The sequence below is a fragment of the Lepidochelys kempii genome, chromosome 2 (genome assembly GCF_965140265.1).
Source record: "Lepidochelys kempii isolate rLepKem1 chromosome 2, rLepKem1.hap2, whole genome shotgun sequence".
NCBI classification, from domain to species: domain Eukaryota; kingdom Metazoa; phylum Chordata; order Testudines; family Cheloniidae; genus Lepidochelys; species Lepidochelys kempii.
In genome coordinates, this window is record NC_133257.1 from 255,549,381 (window position 1) to 255,569,219 (window position 19,839).

Here is a 19,839-nt window from a genome sequence, read left to right on the forward strand (position 1 = left end):
GGTCCGTGGCGGCCACCATGGGGGCAGATCTCCTCGCGGAGCCCCTTCTACACAACCCCCAGCTTCGTGTGCAGGTGGCGGAGTCCCCCTCGGTGCGCCAGAGGTTGGTCCTGGCAGAAGTCATGAGAGTCGGAGACCTCCTGGACTACGACTGGGGAGACTGGCTGGATCCCCGATGCTCGCTCACGCACGGGGCTCTCCAGGCCTCGTACTCCCCGGCGTGTACTTCAGGAGGTGAGGGCTGCTTTGCCGCCTGCTGCTCGGGTTTACCTTGACCAGGTCCTAAGAGAGGGCACGCCCCACCCACCCTCCACCCCAGGCCCTCCGGACCTTTTCATCAGTCCCCTTCCCCATGGACCTGAAGGCCCCCCGGCCCCTTCATCGTGAGCCGGCTGCAAGATCTGCAGCCGGTCCGCTTCCAGACCACGTCGAGGAAACATCTATACACGCTTGTGCTCCACACCCTTCACATCCTCACCCTCGTGTCCTGCCCCGATACAAAGTGGTGGGACCTCCTCCCACCTCTGGAGGGTAAGGAGCCCCAGTGGTCCAGCCTATACTCCACTCTGGTCCCAAGGTCCGCTAGGGATATCAGTTGGCAGCTCCTTCACGGGGCCGTGAGCATGGGCTTGTACCTGGCACGGTTCACCCCTATCCCAGACACCTGCCCCTTTTGTGGCGTGAGGGAGACCCTGGCGCATGTTTACCTGGAGTGCGCCAGGTTGCAGCCCCTGTTCCGGCTCCTCACGAATATTTTGTTACGTTTTTGGTTGCACTTGTCCTCTCACCTCCTTATCTGTGCACTCCCTGTTCGTGGCCCCACAAAGTCACGGGACCTCCTGGTCAACCTCCTCCTAGCCCTGGCTAAAGTGGCCATCTATAAAACCAGGGTGAGGAGGTTGGCTGATGGAGTCTCCTGTGACTGTGGGGCCTATTTCCGATCCTCCGTCCATTCATGTATCTGGGCAGAGTTCCTCTGGGCGGCGTCCACTGACTCCCTTGACGCCTTTGAGGAGCAGTGTGTGCTGTCTGGGGTTCTCTGCTCGGTGTCCCCGTCTGGTTCCCTTCGTTTGACCCTTTGACCGCACTCCTGTTGCTGTTATTTCATTAGTTGTCCCCTGTAATTATTTGGTTTCCAGGTCCTGTGGACCCCCTTCTTAGGCTTGTGGGTGATCCTTTAGCACTTCCTGGATCCCAATAGGGCTACTTTGCTATACCCAGCTGGCTTGGGTCTATATATATAGTTTTACTTATTTACTTTATTGCATTTGAGATAAACTAAAAGAGGAACAGTTGTATGGGGATCATAGTGTACTGAATAGTCTATCAGAAAATCTGTGTTGTCTTACACATGGATACTTGGTGGTGTCTTTCTTTTTACAAATTGATATTAAACATAATTAAAGATTCTAAAAAATAAACATTCATTATAAACATAAATAGCAAATAGCAGCATTTGTTGGGTAACAGATTAACTGATTTGAACATGACTTGGGTATCTCTAGAATCTAAAATTATGGTCAATTGATTTATCATTTAGTAAAGCCTCAGGATATTTAAATATGTGCCTTATCACTGATAGAAGCTTTCTGCAGTGTTATTGTTTTGATATGTTGTGTTCAGTAGGTTAACACAGTAGGATGTTTTTTGCCATGCCAATTATTGTGTTCTGTCATCTTATGTCAGTGGCAGAGTGGTGGTCCTAAAAATTGATTTATCCCTGACAAACTATCAACTATAAAATGATTAGAAATCTTTCCCTAAGCCTATATGAACTTACTGAACACAACATATTGGAACAGTAACGCTGCAGAAAGCTTCTACCAGTGATAAGGCACATATATAAATATCCTGGAGCTTTACTAAATGATAAATCAGTTGACCATAATTTTAGATTCTAGAGATACCCAAGTTATGTTCAAATAAATTAATCTGTTACCCGGCATATAATAGTGTTTTCTGTTTATAGTTATAATGAATGCTTATTATTTAGAATCTCTAATTATGTTCAATATTAATTTGTAAAAGGAAAGACACCACCAGTTCTGAGAGCTGGTCTAATTTACAGCATTCCCCTGTGGGCAGCTAATGGACTGCTCAGAATATTTGCAACAAATGAGAATCCCTGTAGCTCATGCAGGCTTTGGGGGCTATAAGGTGGAGATTCTCCCCCAGTCAGAACCAGGGCTGCTAGAGCTCTTTTTCGCTACTCCAGCCCCTTTATCCAATGTATAGGGGCTGAAGTAGAGGTGAGTCTTTATACCTTATGTAGGAACCCTTATTTAGGCACCTAAATAAGTGATCTCCAGTTGGAGCTGCTGGACGCACAGAAATTCTGAAAATAAGGTAACTTATTGTGGTCTATTCAGTGGTCATCTTGGAACATACAAAATAGTACTGTAGTTTAACACCCAGAATCAACCTACGTAATGGGAACTCTGTGAACAGTATGTGAGAGAAGATGATAATCACTGTAGCGGGGTGGTCACCCCACGCCTGCCCTGAGGGACTTAAAACAGCCCAGGAGAGGGCTGTGGCTGGGGGCAAGCAGCTCCTAGGCTGATTGGGGAAGCAGCATCAGCTGTGGCCATGCCCCAATCAGGGCTCAGCTGGCCCTTATAAGAGGGCAGTGGGCCAGGAGCAGAGAGTCTCTCTCTGCCTTTAGAGGGAGAAGGGCCTGGCTGCTGGGGAGCATACCTGAATACCTAAGGTGGAGCAGGGCTGGGGGAAGGCCAGAGGAGCTTGTCCAATTAAGTGTTTCTAGTTAAATAACTTACATTTACCAAGGACTGAACACTTGTGCTCCAGACAGTGTGACATCAAAGCTAATTACTAAATGTTGAATTTTGCCCTTGGATGTGGATATTGGGTACCCACAGAAGTCCAGAATTTGGCCCTTAAAGTGGTGGAACGCTAGAATGAAGTACTTCTGGAATGTTTATTGAAGAGAATGAATTGTATTTTAGACAAACTGTACGTTCTTCAAGTGGCCTCTACATATTCCCATTTGTGTGATCAAGGTGCCTGCACAACAAGCTTATGAAACCTTCTGAAAAGCAGTGTCCATTGGGATCACTCACCCTTCCCTCCTCACTCATCTTGGAGGTTCTGAGGGTATAAAAGGGGAAGTGGTCTTAATTCCTTCTAACCGTCAAGAGTGCAGTGAGCTGGGATCTCACACAATGGCCTCAATGCTTTCCTCCTGGTTTATTCCTATTCTCTGTCCTTTCAGATCAAATTTGGCTTATAGTTTGTCATTTAGTCTGTCCAGTTTGTTTTTTAAAAGAAAAGAGGAGATGCCTGTCTGTCACAGGCTTTGTCTGGACTCACAGGAATGGGAAGGCTGCCTCATACACCCCTACTGACAGGGAAAGCTCCTCATGTTGTTCATCATCAATGTTCCTCTCCAGGTTGACCTAGGAGACCTAGCTATGTGCCTAACATGGCTCTCTAGCTATTGGATCCAGTTTCCAAAGGATCTGGATCTGCAGATCCTAGAACCTTCAGACAAGCATGGATTTGTGGCTGCAATACCCAGATCTGGATCCAGCAGCCACACATGGTTCCAGAGTTGCAAGATCTGGGTCTGGCAGCCAAGCATGGATCCGGGAGCTGCAGAACCTGGATCCACAACAGAGCAAGGATCAAGAGCTTTTTTTTTTTTTTTTTTTTTAAAGCTTAGCATGGATCTCTTGTTGACAAGTATAGATCCAGATCCTCTAACCAGTCTGGATCTAGCTAGCTTGCCAACCATGGATCCAGGGTGAGAACCTGGATGCAGAGTCAAGCTTCATTGTCAAGAAGGGATCAGGTTGCCTCGGATCTAGCAAACGTGAGGATCTGACGCCTTCGATTGTTCTGTCACTTTTCTAGTGGTTCTGTCAGGTCAGTGGAATATGGTACTGCAGTTCCACCACCATAATCTTTGCAGAACTGCTCGCTTATTGATTCTGTGCTCAATATAGTAGTGTGAGCAAGGAGGGCCAGTGTGGAGGTCCTTACAACAGTTGAAATGGGAAATGCATTACAAGTTTTTGATCAGATCAGATCTGGACAGTGGATAGTATTTTTACATTGTGCTTCCTGTTTGGCATTTTCACACTCAATGCCCTGCTAGTCTGAGAGTGTTTCCCTCCTTCTATTGCTCCATCTATGAGACCCTTGCCCTTTATGTGGGGACAGAAGGACCATCCATTCTTAGACTCTTCTACTGTCAGAATTCTTAGAATCCAGTTTACTTGGTTCTGGAACTGTCATTTCCCTTGGTTCTGGGTAGGGACTGTTGAGGTTTCTGTAAGGACTAAGTTGTCTAAGACTGTGGTTCCCAAATGTAAGGGAGCTACGGCTCCCTTACAAATATTTTAAAACTTGGTGGCTCCCCACAACCAAGTACCTTTTTTTTTTTTTTAAATACTGATTCAGGACACTAGATTCAAGTTGGACACTGGAATTCTTTGTTTGTTAGATTTGAAAACTTGATCCTTAGCGTATAAGTACTTGATGATTCTAGAGATTTTCTTGAGGTGAGATACTCAAAGTTGGAATGGAGTCAGCTGTTCCTGAGAACAGGTTTTGAAACCAGACAGAGATTGATGTTCATGGAAACTCACGTTCAACTCCAGGAAAAAGTTGATCAAAATGGGAATACAATACAGATACATGAATTTAGTAGTAGGTCTTTAATAGCAGTTTGATCTTTTTCATTCTCTTGTTTTAAGAAGTCTGATAACACTGGAAATATCTTAGTAACTACAGTGTGTATGGTAACACCCATTGTTTCATGTTCTCTGTGTATATAAAATCTCCCCACTGTATTTTCCACTATATGCATCCGATGAAGTGAGCTGTAGCTCACGAAAGCTTATGCTCAAATAAATTTGTTAGTCTCTAAGGTGCCACAAGTCCTCCTTTCCCCTTTCAATGTGGCATCTCCAAAGACAAGGCTATTTCATGAATTTCCTGATTTTTTTTTCTTTCATATCTAGTATATTAGTATTCCTACCTAGAAGTGTTAGGTTCAGTACATTCAATTTGTTGGGTTTCTAAGTGTCTCCGTAGTTTCCCTGGCCTCGTACTTTAATTTACTAACACTTGAAAACAGGAGACACAATGTGGGCTGTGGACTTTCCCTAGTAATACCAAAACAGGAAAATCCAGACAAAATGTAATTACCATATTGTCTACTTTTCTTCCTTTTCTGTTTGACTTTATTAAAATAATCATTTTTAGCCTAATGTTTTCTACATGTAGGCTTAGCACTTCATAAAAATCATTCCATTATAAAGATAACATGCTTCTGTCTCTCCCTTAGTCCTCTGCTCCTGTCTACTGGTACTGCTGCTGCTACCAGTATTGGGAACTTCTTTCTGCCCTGTACTCCAGGAAGCTTCCTGCTGAATGCTTCCTCCAGAAGGAAGTCCCTCTGCTGGAGGCTCCTGCTGGAGCGGAGGGCACAGAGAGGCACCCATCCCTGGCAGCAGCAACAGCATAATATAAGACACAGATGATTTTTAAGCCTTGTTTAATAGTCTCTTAATTAGAAAAAGTGGGCATATTGATTAAATATTTTTGCCAGATACTTGAGGCTCTCTCATGAACACTTTGTGGCTCCCCCAGGGAGCCATGGTTCACAGGCTGGGAAGCACTGCTCTAACAGAAATTCAGCTGCCCAGGACCAAATTTATGAGAATATATATGAAGATTTGACAGACCAAGAACTGATGTTTGGATTAGAAGCTCCCTTACAATGTGCTACTGTACCTACCTCAGACCTATTGATTCTGAGATCTCATTGATCTGAAGAAAAGGAGTACTTGTGGCACCTTAGAGACTAACCAATTTATTTGAGCATGCTCAGATAAGTTGGTTAGTCTCTAAGGTGCCACAAGTACTCCTTTTCTTTTTTGCGAATACAGACTTACATGGCTGTTACTCTGAAACCTGTCATTGATCTGAAGATTTCTCTCCTATGCAACCTTTGTAAGAGAAACAGATTAAGGTGTTACAGGATACATCTGATGCTTCAGAAAGGACTGCCTATTGGCTTCTGACCCTCTTTGTAACCTGCAAATACAAAGGCAAAAAAAGAGATGGATGGAATCCTTTTTCTTCATCTTCAGGAAATTAAAAGACACGTTGTGAAGGTTCTGCAGAGAAGATACAGAGTACTGTAGGTCCTATTTAGATTTAGAGCTGTATGAGGGGCTGTGATAACTACTCTGATATTCCCTAAATATGCTGATGGATTCCTCTCCTGGGAGGAAATTTTATTATAACATTACTGGGCTCCTGGCTACCTACATTCAATTATAACTAGCTTTTGGTTCTAAGCCAGGAAGGAGACGTTTTATGTCCACTTCCACCTGCACCATGGAGTACACTGTAAAATAATGCTAAACTATTATACTGTTCAGCCACGAGTTGCTAATGTGTGTAACATACCTTATCTGAGCATGCAACAGATATACCTGGTAGTCATTGAAGGATATAATGAAAGATACAGCTGGTGTATCTCTTTGAGAAGGAAGCTCTGTAACCAGTCCATATCTGGTATAGAAGCCTGACCTGCTAGCAGCAGCCCTGCAACCTACCGTGTACATGACATACACAGTGTCTAGTATTCTGTAGTGTGTATCTTCATAAAGCTCATAGGCTCCCATTTAAGCATTGGTCATATTAGTCTCTGTACTATATCACTATGAAGATACCATTCTTGTTAGCTTATGGTTACTGAGATACAAGCCTAATGATTAGGTGGTCCTTCCTACAGCTCCATCCTAACTGTCTAAGATGCTTGGGCTTTCTAGTAGTAGTCGGAAAGAGATGAAATGTCTATCTGTCCCTGAGTCTCACTTACATTCAGGGAGGCAGGTATCATACTTTGCATATGCAGAGTCATATCATACTTTGCATATTTCATTTTTTTATATGGCCCCCAAACTTATCTACAAGTTCCCAAAACCCTTGGAGAAATGGAGCTGACAATGGAGGAGTCAGTCCATCATGTAAAATGCACTGTTTCACAATTATTACCACCTGACAGGACTTCAACCTCCTGGAATTGTTGGTCCTTATCCATGGCATACCCTCATGCTTTCTTCACCACAGCATGTTGCATGACTGATACTGAAGCTGTATGCAAGCATTCCCAAACAAATTACCATCATTAATACTTTTTTTTATTTTTGGAGTGCAAGAAGTTGAGTCACCTCTATTCACTCTGGTGTGGCTTCCAGAGTTGATGTTTCTTTCGGCAGTTCTGCTGTCCATGTTTACTGAGAACCTTTCAGCCCATCTTCCTGGGTATTGTACTACTCACTAAACTTGCACAAGTGGAAATGTGCAGAACCTGCTTGAAGAAGAAATGAAGGTTACTTTTCTGTAACATGAGTTTTTTGACATAAGCCTCTGCATATTCACGCTCCCTGCCCACCTTCCCCGCTTCCTTAAACTATCAGGTTAGGAATATCCAAATTAGTGGAAAGAACTAAGGGGCTGTTGGGGCCACCCCCTCCTTTATACCTTCTGAGTCCTCTGGGATCTGGGGAAGGGAAGGTTGAGTGGATCTGATGGACATTACTTTCCAGAAGATTCTGGAAGCTTGTGGTGCATTTGCCTTGATCCCACAGGTGGGAATATGCAGAGGCGCCTCTCAAAGAACTCCAGTTACATGTAAGTAATCTTCTTTTCTCAGTACATGGTGGGTTTTTGTCTTTGTTTTTCTCTTTTAGACCCCTTTGATTCATAATTAAGTATTTTGAAGTTCTTTCAGCTACAAGTTCTGATGCAAACTCAAACACACTATAAATTACAAACTTCTGCCAAACTGTTACTCACGAGTAATTATTACAAGAGTTTTCCCACTGATTTGACCACTTTCTCATCTGAATACCAGCGTGTAGGTGTGACTGGAATCCCAGAGGAGCCAGCTGAGGTCACTCGATTAGGGTGAACTGCAAAGAATGGGGCAGGCAACCCCCAAAGCTGGTGGATATTCCAATACTTATTAAGCCAGCACAAAGCAGCTTCTATTATACCTCACTGGTTACTCAGAAGTCAACAACACAGTTCCCTTAAAGTAACCCAGCCTCAGGCCTCCACCTGGACACCAAAGTCAGGTATGATGAGGATTTCTGAAAATCTTACTCCTCATATAAAAAAGGGTTCTACCAACCCAAAGGACTGGACACATTACCTCCCAGGTTAATGAATATTCCAGACCTTTCCCAAATACACACTTACAGCCAATTCTTATTAACTAAACTAACATTTATTAAAGAAAAGAGAGCGAGAATTGGTTAAAAGAGCAGTATACATACAGGCATGAGTCAACCTTGAGATTCAGTTTCATAGCAGAAATGGAGTGTTGTAAATGCAAAGAGTTCATTCAGAAATAGTCCATAGGTTATAGTCCCATGTTTATATTCAGGGCGGTCCAGTCAGAACTGGGATCTCAGTCCTTATGGCTTAGGCTTCCCTTGCATGAAACCTGAGATAACAGGATCAGGACCCAAGGGTCTTATACAGGTCCAGGCCTTCTTTGACAGGTCAGAGTCCTTAGACCTACTTCAAAGTCACCCTGATTGCATATTGTTTCGCCTATTTCCTAAGCATCACCGGTACTGAGCTACACGAATTAATATAAGGCAATTGCCTGTTTTTTTTCCACCATTTGTCGATTTGCTATACATTTCAAAGAGAGGTGAATGCAGCAGTATCCTATGTTTACAGTTCATTTAAATGTTAAGATGTTGTTTTGATCTGTGAATTAACAGAATGCAGCATAGACAGGGACCGTTTGATTACATTGTTGACCTCTACCAGTGTATATGTGTAAACACAAAAACACCAATATTATCTCCCCATATGTTTTTAAGGGTTGAATTTGAGTGATTTATCCTGCAGGATGCTTAACCCTTTCTGGACATGTGTCACAGTAGGATTGTCTTAATTTCCAAACCCTTGAGCAGTCTTGAAAAATTTACTAGACAGCTCCTCCTCGGGGAACTTTATTCACTTTCTATCAATGGACTAAAAAATGATGCACTAAACTGAGATGTGGAGTAAGTTGGTATAACTCCACTGAGGCAATAGAGTTGTGCCTACTTATACTAGGTCTGAAATTTGGCCCTCACTGGGTTGTCAATAACGGGAGTGAAAACAAGGTCAGAGCTGAGGTAGTTTGCAGAACCTTAACTCCAAATGTTGTGGCTTTCAAACATTTTAATAGTGTTTTGATAATACTGTTCTAAATTAATACATACATATTTACAACCTTAATTTAATTAAGTTATTTTTATGGGAACATATGTTAATTATCAATCTACCACTACCGTTTGAGATATAGGAAGTTATGTCTTGCTTTATTGTTGCAGTTTGTGCGATTTGAGTTTCTGACACTTAAGAGCAGTGCCAAGAATGGCTAGGAAATGTGTAACTAATGGATAGGATATCCCTAGCCAGCTCACATTCTTGAATGTGTTTGAATAAGAGCAATTATCTCAATTGAATGCAGTGTTTTAAAAAACAGCTTCATCCATTTTACTGCCACTCTTTGCACTTTTTCCTAAAAAAATGTATATTAATTAATTGCCTGAAATAATGCCAATAGCTCTAACAAGGTTTGTCTAAAGCTTGGCTGCACAGAGAAAACTTCATGTTTGTTTCAGTGGGAAGAGGATAAAAAAGCATTTACTGAAAATATTAAGGCTAATATTAATTTAGATGGAATGTAAAAAAATCTTTAATGGCTTTTTAAAATTGTTTTATTTTTGCCCTAGATTTTAATTTGAATTAAGTCGTTACTATTGTTAAATTATTTAAACACTAAATTAAGAAATGCAAATGAAGTGAACCCAATATCCAATGTGAATATTGTTTTTATTGATATACTGTAGGTTAGTGGGGTGGAACAAGTTCCAATTATATCTGATCTGTTATTTGCAGTACAAGTTCCTGACTCCTCATTAAATGTAATACATTAGCTTAAATGCTTTGCTCTGTGAGAGAATTGGAGAAAGTACCACTACTAGAAGCCTCTTGCCTCTTCTGTTTTTTAGTCACAATAGAAGTTTGGATTATTAGCACTATGTAATTATGCAGGCTTTGAGACTTTAGGTTTGGAGATTTACCTAGCTGGGATCATCAGAGGAAGATAAATTTGAACTGTAGGGGGAACAATCACAGGAGACTTTGTGAGGTAAGGAGAATTGCCAGAGCAACTCCATTATGTATATAGGTTTACCTGACTAGATGTCCAATGTGGTCTGCTATGCCAACTTTAAATACTAGTAGGTAGTAAAAAAGAAATGCCAATTTGAAGTGATATAAATCTATAGTTGATCAAAACACCTAAAAATAAAGCCTGCACTCTAGTATAAGAAATGGATTTTATACCAAATTGATAGTAATGCCTTAGTTTACATTTTTAAGATGCAGTCCTGTGAGGTGCTGAGCACCTCCTGCAGGGTGCCAGGTGTTCTAAACTCTGCCTGAAATACATAGGGGTTGAAGGCACAACATCTCAGAGGATCTGAGCCTTAAGAAGAACATAATAAATGTGTCAATCACGGGTGATACCATTTTGTACCTTGAACAAAATGGTTAGGGGACTCATTAGTTCAGAAGCCCCTGTTTCTTTTGGAAGCTAATATAGTTTTCTTAAAACAGTACCAGAATGGTGATAGAAAACAGCTAGGCCCAACTGCTATTAGTTACACAAGTAATATTTTGTTTGTTTTAATGGAGAGGAACAGTGTAACTAAGAGAGGAATGTGGCTCATAGTCTGTGTAAATAGGAACAGAGTAGGTGTCCAGATTCCAGAATCTTACAGATAACCCACATGTGACTCAGTCTGTTAGTATTTGTAACCACTTTTCATAATATCACTTTGGGGCAAATCCTATATACTGTACTCAGATAAACTTTCCATTGAAATCAGATCCAGTTGCCTGAGAATATTTTGAGAGGTGTGCAGGATCTGGCCTTACATTGTTAGGATTCATTGATAGCTTTCAACCTATATAAGTGTGTGTTTGACAGAATGGTGGGCAACAGCAGCTGATCCAGCACTCTGATCACTGCAACTTCAATTAGTTGCCTCATGTACACCTGAATATGAGAACTGTGCCAGACTGAGGATATGCTGGAGACAGTTAAAAGCTCATTAGGTACAAGGGCACAGGAAGGAAGTGCAAAGGGGGAAGCAAAAAGGTGAAAAGCTATAGACCGGTAGAGTCAAGGTAGGGTGACCATACATCCTGTTTTGGCCAGGACAGTCCCCTTTTTAAGCCTTGTCCTGGATGTCTCAATTTTTTGGGCAAATCTGGGTATTTGTCCCATTTGCTCTTGCCAACTGATCATCAGCTGGCAAGAGCAAATGCGAAATGCCCAGTTTTGCCAAAAAATTGGGGCATGCCCTCCTAGGTGGGCACAGGGGAACATTTGAGGGGGTGGAAGAAGTGGTGCCAGGTGCGGGGCTCAGGCAGTCAGCCCCCAGGCAGCAGGAGTTGGACGAGTGGTGATGCCAGGTGAATTGGTCCGGCACTGTACTGGGGGGCAGAGGGTTTGGGCCAGCCCCGTGTGGGGTGGGAGGGGCTCGGGTGAACGGTGATGCCAGGTAGTTGGGACGGATCCTATGTGGAGGGAGGGAGAGGCAGGGTTGGGCAAGTCCCGTGCGGTGTTGCATTTTCTCTTTGGGAAATATGGTCACTCTAAGTCAAGGCCACAGGAGGTCTCCCCTCTGCCTGGCTCAGGAGCTTTAGAGTCCCAGAATACTGCTAAAGCTGCTGCACAATCTGTCAAGGTGGTGGGAATGAAAAATGTAAATAAATCACTGGGTATTTTCCCGGAAGAAAGGTCTCCAAATTTGTCTGGAAAGAGGCAGGAGCGGAGCACATCCCTGCCACAGTGTGACAAAGGGACAGGATGAAGAGCACAATGAAAAACAGCAGAAGAGGAATCTTGAAATGATGTGGGATCAATTGCTTTAAAGTGAACAAACTAGTGTACAACCCCAATTTCATGATTCAGCACTTCAAGTGTCAATCATTTTCAGTAATAAACAGTGAGATGACATCAACATTATGTGCAAGGGAGGTAAATTTGGGACTGAAGTGAAAGATGCTTGAGAGGTAAATTTACATTTCGGATCTTGATTAACATAGGAATAAGCTTCAGGGCAGGCTTGGCATAAATATTCCCTTACGACCATGTTTGAAATTGTTTTGCTGCATTTCGTGAAGCATAAGAAGGGCTTTTTCAGATCTTTTGAAGACACTCATCCTCCACAAACCCACACACACTGAGAATTGCTCCCTCTTAGGGTTCCTCACATTTGAAGATCATAAAATTAAGTCAATTTGCTAAGCTAGGGAACATGCAGTAAGCTACTTTCCTTGCCACATGTAGAAGGTAGTGAGTCTCTTGGCCACCATCACGGTCCAGAATACAGTAACTCCTCACTTAACGTTGTAGTTATGTTCCTGAAAAATGCAGCTTTAAGTGAAACGATGTTAAGCAAATCCAATTTCCCCATAAGAATTAATGTAAAGGGGGGGGGGAGGGGCAATTAGGTTCCAGGGAAATTTTTTTTTTGCCAAACAAAAGGCATTATATACATTTTAAACAAGCAATTTAATACTACAATCATCATTGTAGCAAGACAGCAAGGCAGGGCCTCTGCTGTGCACCACCCACAGCTGCTTTGCAGGCAGCTGGTGGCCTCGCAAGCACTTGGTGTAGAGCCCTATTCCCAAGCAGGACCACTGGGCCATAAAGCAACAGTGAATTGCTGCCGGGGGGGGAGTGTGCACGTGTTGTGTGTTCACAAACATACTGTACATACCTCCCAACTATAGTACTGTACTGTGCCCCTGCCTTACCCCACACAGGCACAGCAATGAGGAGACAATGAGGCAGGCAAGGAGGCTGAAGGTGCTGTAGGCTAGGAGAACCATGTTGTGCAGCAGCAGCAGCTTCCCCTACTCTGCAAGCACCAGGGGCGGGGGGCTCAACCCTCAGCCCACCCACTCTGCCTCTTCCCCCAAGTCCACCCTTAATTCACCTCTTCTTCACCCCCCATCCTTCCCCTTTACTCTGCACCGCCACGTCTTCGCTCCTCCCTCCTGCCCGCGGCAATCAGCTAGCTTGTGACTTTCAGGGGGGAGGAGTGAGGTCTCGGAGCGCAGCCTCCCCCCTGCCTGTGGCAATCAGCTGGTTTGCATAGTTCAAGAGGGGGAGCCTGCACGCCGAGTCCTTGCTTCTCCCTACTCCCTCCAGAATGCCTCAAGCCAGCTGATTGCCGCGGGAGGAGGGATAAGGCGCTGATCCCTGGGGTCTGCCAGTGGACGGGAGGCACTGTGGCGGGGGCTTAGGAGAGTTGATGGTAGGGCGGGGGGGCTGCCAGCTGTGGACAAAGCAGGCAGCCAAACGACGTTATAGCGAAGCATTGCACAACTTTCAATGGAGCATGTTCTGTAATTGAGCAAGGACGTAAGATCGAAACAATGTTAAGCAAGAGGACGTTAAGTGGGGAGTTACTGTACCTTATCCGTCAGAGTACAATATCTATGTTCCTTAGACCCTTGCTTATCTCTTGTAGTGCATCCTATGCCTGAAAAACCCATGGGCATTTCGAGGTCTCAGTTCAGTTGTTCTGTGGCCTTGAAAGCGAATAAAAAGAAATGCATGTTTATGGAAGAATATCTTTAACTACTCAATAAATAGTTTGGGATCTTCCAAGAACAAGTGGAATTCAAACATAACTTTAAAAATGGGGTTACCCTTGGCATATCTATAATAAAATTGTTTTTAAAAAGGCCGAGGGTGGGAGGAGAAACTTATGTCTGATGTGCAGTATGTGTGCCTAATGTAGTACATTGAAGAAGTTGTTTCAAACAGTTTGTTGGAATAAAAACATTCCCCTTAAAGCCTGTGAGGCCATTGGTGCCTTGGAGAACTGGTCTTAGGGGTAAAACTTATTTTATCTTGGGAGATATTTAACTTATATATCCAGTTTAATAAAAAATAAATTTATGAATGTCTCTCATATCCTTTCACACCAGATCTGTCTCTTTCCCCCTCTCACACTGTCATTCTTTTGGGTTTTTTTAATTTTAAAACAGGGCTTGCTTTGTTGCTTCATATAGCATTGTCATTTGATTCAGTCAGTGGTGGGAATGGTTTCTGTGCTTCTTCAAGAGCTCACAGGAGGTTAGAAAAAAAACAAAAGCAAGACAAAGCACATTTATTGCAGGATTGATGGCGACAGAAACTGAAATCCTCTGCTTATCTGGAGAAGAGGTATTGCATAGGCAACAGCAGTGAAAGCTGCTTTACCATTATGGCTCAGTCCTGACCTTGAGGAACCTCCTGTAGAAATGAGCTTGGTTCATTCTCTCTGCCAGTTTAGACCCAATTTCAGCAAAGCTTTTAAGAACACGCTTAACTTTAAGGACATGAGTAGTCCCATTGACTCTCTAATGTCAGTGGGATTATTCATATACTTCCAAGTTATTAGCTGTGCTGAATTTGCAATCTTAGTTGTTGGCCTTTCTGCTGAGAGTCAGCAAGGTGACATAGACACTGTCCACCAATTTCTTTGACACCTCACTGGACAGCTATTATTGGATATTAACAAATTTTGGCCACTACTGTCCTGAGCCAAGTTCTTCATACCAGTGATCTATTAGTGTATTGCCTAGAGTCCCACCCAAAATTGTGCCTAGATGCAGGGTGTGTGTGTGGTCAGAGAATGTCTCTGCCCTGAAGAGCTTCCAATATAAACAGCTATGACAGACAAAGGCGGTGGGGGGAGGGGAATATCTATCGGTGATAGGCTCTGTATCCCATTACTAAATTCTGTTTCAGCCAATTAGTCCTCATTTTTACATGCTTAATTCTTTTCACAATCATCTGAGTGTCCCCTTGTGATGACTAGTTTGTGTTGATGAACTGAATAGCAATTTCTTGTAAGCTACATTGGGAAAATTACATTTTATGAGCTTTTTATGTCACAGGAGAAAAAACAACAACCCAGCCTTAAGCAGATATGTCGTTTCCACATCAGGCTCTTAACGAGTGCACGTAGCATTTCTTTAACCTGCAATTTGAAGGTCTTGAAACCTTTTCTCCAATCTTTTCTCTCTTAAAATGTAACTATACAGAAGCCTACTATTATGTTCTCCTCTTGAATTACATTTGTATATTAACCTATTTCTGTCAGTTGGTGGTTACAAGCCAATCTGAACCCTCAGATGCCATCCCATATTATTTTGTCTTGTTTGGACAGCTAGACCTAATTACATTAGATAGACTGTCCAGAGTTTTACAGATTAACTTACAGCATGATGCACACCCTCAGTGATGGAGATGTAACTAAAGGAGAGAGGGATGATGTGACCTTGTCACTCAAATGGATCTAGAGACATACTTCTCTTTTCCCAGCTGGCTTTGGAGTTGTGCAGAAAGTCAGTAATATGTTTAATTACTTTTGACAAATGAAGAATGCTTAAGTCTTTTAGCTGTATTGCATTATGTCGTTCATGATAGCAGAAGTGTAGAGTAGTGGCCTGGCCAGCAGCCCTTTGATTAGGCTGCTGTGTTACAAGATCTTGGGTTTCAGGTACAGCTCTCAAATGCAGGGATGCAACTCACATTAATGGTAAGTGAAGGCAGGATTAAGGCCCTTATTCAGGAAAGCCCTTAAGCATGTGCTTAGGTCTTACTGAAGTAATGGGACTTAAGGACATGCTTAGGTGCTCTCCTTGAAAGAGTTGTTTTTTCAGCAATCAAACTGGTAGCTTGCATGCCAAAAAGCAACAATGATGCAATTAGTAGATTAATTTGAGATAGCATTTGCACATGAAAAAGGTACAATGTTTTTGTAACATTAGTCATGATAATTATAATTAAAGTTGCCAAGACAGTTTCCACTGTCAAATCATAACTTCTCAGAATAGTTGTACTCAGGGATGAAAATGTCCATACTTGAAGCCAAATTTGGTGTAAGTGGGTACAAAGTCACTGGCTTTACACGTTGCCCGAGGTCCAGAATTGGTTCCTGTTCACTTTGTGAATGAATTTTTTCTTTACTTTTTTTGGAATAGGAAAGGAGAGGGGAAATTCTGACCAACATTATTTTTATGGGTGTAATTCAGAACTTTGAGGGTGAGATTTTCAAGAGTGTTTAGTATTGGCTGAACATTGCTCCCACTAAAGTCAATAGTAAAACTCCCTTTGACTTTAGTGGTATCAGTGTTAGGCTGATGCTGAACATTTTTGAAAATCTCACCCTGAAACTTCAAAACTGGTATGAAATAGGTTTTTATTGAGAAGTCAAGATTTGTTAGGATAGAAAAAACTTGGGTTTACAATAAAATTATGGCACTGGAAAATGTAGGTGGATCATGAACCAAAGCAATTTCCATTTAACTTGTAGCTACTGACTTGGGCCTGATTTTTGTGAGGTGCTAAGCACATCTTGCGAGGTGCTAAAGGTGGATGCAATGCATGTGCATGGGATGGTAGTTTAGTTGTATAGTAGAGTTCAGTACAGGTACAGATTACAGGAATTTACAAGATGACGCAGGAGAAGAGTGTAAACTAAGAAGCTTAACAACTTCAGAGCAAGGGGTAGTGAAGCTTTGTAACTGTAGCAAGCTGTTCGCTTAGATCTAGACTAAGGAGCTTAAGGAGCTTATAGTTCCACAAGCCCATTAGCTCCAGAGCAAGGAAACTTACAAGCTGTGCAATAGCTACACTTCAAAGAACTTACAAGCATCATTGATGAAACCTGCAGAGCTTGTAAGGTGTGCATGTCAAATAACTCTGGATTTCTCTCTCTCTAGCATTTGAGTGTTTCCTCCTCTTGTTCCCCTGTGAAATAATAAGTGCAATTAAATATGATGCCCATACCATCCCCTAGTATTAGTGCAACATTCAGTGTCAGACACTCAAAAGTCAGGAGATTCCAAAAATTAACTTGACCATATTGCAAATATGTATTTTATTCTTCTTTTTCCTTGTTGAACATATAGTTGTTTATAATATTAATCTATATCATAATACATGTAAGATGTGCAATTTAGCTGTGTTAATGTTTTGGGAGAAATTATAAAAGGTTGAAAAGCCTCTTGTGGTTATAGTGGGGGATAGATAGAGAGTTGATCTCAACCAGTTTGGTGTAAATAAATTACCTTTAGGTCCTGTTGGTCGAGCTAAAGGCCTTAGTGCTAGATTGGCATGTCCCTTACTTTTCATGTCCCTTACTTGCCTATAGAGGGAGTGAGAGAGAATAATACCCATTTACTTCTCTGTGCAGATTGTTACTCTTGCCAGGGTTGGGAGAGCAGGAGTTACTTACCAGATACTCTTCTTGCAAGGAAGTGGTTATAGAAGGGCTGAGTGTGGAAGGAGCCATAGCTACACCCTTTCCTGCTTGCTGGCTCTGGGAAATAAGCTGCCCCAGGGGAAGCGGTAAAGTAAATTACTCCGCCACTGTGAGACGAGAGCAGGGGAGGGACTGAATCACAGTTAGGTCTCTGCTCCACTCCTGGGGCAGCACTGCTACATGCAACCCCTTACTCAAGGCTGGTTGTAAAATTGCAGTTTCACCCTTAGGGCCCAGCCTAATGCCCACTGAAGTCAATGGGAGTCGAATTAGTCTCCGTGAACAAACACTTGGCTGTATTCATATGATAAAGGAAAAATGTTATCTAACTTTTCCCCATGACCCTCTTGGTCAAATAGCATGAGACACACTTTCCTTTGTATCCCCAATGATCTCCTCTCCTTTTTTGACCCAAGAACCTAGTCAGGGATTAGACTAATCTCAAACATTAAGAGTTCATTATTCTATCCGGGTCAGGCGATTTCAGCATTTCCACAAAGTACTGAGCCTAATTCAGTGGGTAGTTGCTTGTTGTTAGGGGTTCCACTATTAAACCTACAATCAGCATATGATCAAGCCTCCACTGTGGTGGCCGCTTGAATACAGTATTTGTGACCCTCTATGTGTGACTGTCCACTTCATAACTGTTTGGTTTGGATATTTTATTGGAGTTTTTTATATTGTGTTCTGATTCAATTATTTTGTAACCCTTCTGCCAGGCCAAGTTGATAGCAGCAAGGGCCGAGTTCAGTACACAGGGGTTCCCTCTCATTAAAGCAAATGCAAAACTGGCTCGAGCCCCCACCCAGTGACCTGGGAAAATCTTACACACCCCCTGGGCGCCTCAAGGAGGCAATACTTCCCCTCTCGCAAGCACAGAGTCTTGGTGTAGTAGAGAATCTTTAATAACATGAGGCAAACAACATCAGCATTAAATTGGGGAAACACCACAACTAGTGTTCATTAACCAAACCATGAACACTGACCCACCCCAGAAAAATTGGGCCACATCCTTTCCCTCAGGCTCTTGAGTCCCAGAACCCAAACGTCTCTTGAGTCCAGCAATCCACAAATCACCCAAAGTCCAAAAAAAGTCCAGCCCCGGAGTTCAAAAGTTCACCTGCAGAGTGTTACTCCCCAATCTGGCTAAAATGTGCCTGGGTGTGGGGGAAAGAGGTAAGGGGCACCTTACGTGTCCTGAAGCTGACTGCCCCACAGGGCTCTGCTCCGCTCCACCACGACCGGCTCCGCTCTGCACAGCTCACCGTCTCACGACCGGCTCCGCTCAGCTCGCCGTCTCACGAACACACCGCTGTCTCACGACCGGCTCCGCTCAGCTCGCCGTCTCACGAACAAACCGCTGTCTCACGACCGGCTCCGCTCAGCTCGCCGTCTCATGAACAAACCGCTGTCTCACGACCGGCTCCACTGCACACTAGATCTTCCGGCTCCCCACTACTTGACACAGTGCTCAGTGATTTCAGCTCTCAGTGATTTCAGCTCATAGTAGTGGTAGCCTTAGTGCTGGTGCACTATAAGGCTGAAGTGAATTCAGCACAGTACCTGTAACAAAACTCTTAATAGACCCAAAATTAGCTCTGACATTCCACAGTGGAGAGAGACAGAGGTGCAATTGGTGCTTCAGGCCCTCACAAAGGGGCCTACACCACCAGGCACTAATACCTGTCTCAAGTCTCTCTCAATTCACAGAGTTTTGGAACCCATGTCCCTTGCCTAGTGAGTGCTACTCAGTTGATGGTGAGTCCTCCATCATAACAAAAAGGCCAAGTACAGTTCCAAGCACAGTTCCCATAATCAGGGTACTAACAATTTATTCTTCCCGCCCCAATAACAGAGACACTGGGGATCCCACAGCAGCCAAAGTGACGATTTGGGCAGTTATGGCCTCATTCTAGGCGGGGTGGGTGTGCCTATGCAAATGAGATCAGCCCCTGAAGTTCTTTTCCACAACTTGCCACACCTCACCACCAGATGTCAGGGTGGAGCCCACCCTGTCTCTGCTTACAATTTATTTGACTGTACAGAACCCGGGTGCCCGGAGATGGGAGAAAGGGGTGCGGGAAATCTTTATACTGTATAGGCTGGTTCAGCAAACAGGGATGTGATCTTTTAGGATTTTTTGTCATTGTTTAAACATACTTGCCTTTTCTGAGCTGGGTTAGGTTGTAATTATTTTAGGAATATGCTCTTTCATGGTATATGTAACAAGCTTTATTGTGCGTGTGTGTTTTTTCACTGAAAAAACACAGTTGTGAGTTTTTTTGTTTAGGTTTCCCAGGCAGGCTCTTCCTGTGGTTCAGGATGTTAGCAAATCCTTCCCTCCACCCCTCCTCCCCACCCAGTGATTCAGTTTCAGGGGAAATTCAGCCTGGATGAAAACAAAGGTAGTAGTACACATTTTTCTTCAGTTGTTAATTGTTCTTGTATC

General features: G+C 43.1%; 2 protein-coding genes across 11 annotated transcripts in view; one reads left to right on the forward strand and one right to left on the reverse strand.

The window, feature by feature from the left end:
• NUB1 (negative regulator of ubiquitin like proteins 1) overlaps positions 1–19,839 on the reverse strand; it is a 374,196-nt gene that overhangs the window by 141,248 nt on the left and 213,109 nt on the right. Inside the window, exon 1 of one of the 2 annotated variants that reach the window (XM_073334645.1) lies at positions 11,974–11,977. The exons of the other annotated variant lie outside the window; for it this stretch is intronic. The gene's annotated coding sequence lies outside the window, so the exon portion shown is untranslated. Of the gene's footprint in view, positions 1–11,973; positions 11,978–19,839 lie in introns of those variants that run through there. 2 annotated transcript variants of the gene reach the window in all.
• XYLB (xylulokinase) overlaps positions 1–19,839 on the forward strand; it is a 142,555-nt gene that overhangs the window by 72,792 nt on the left and 49,924 nt on the right. The gene's annotated exons all lie outside the window — the stretch shown is intronic.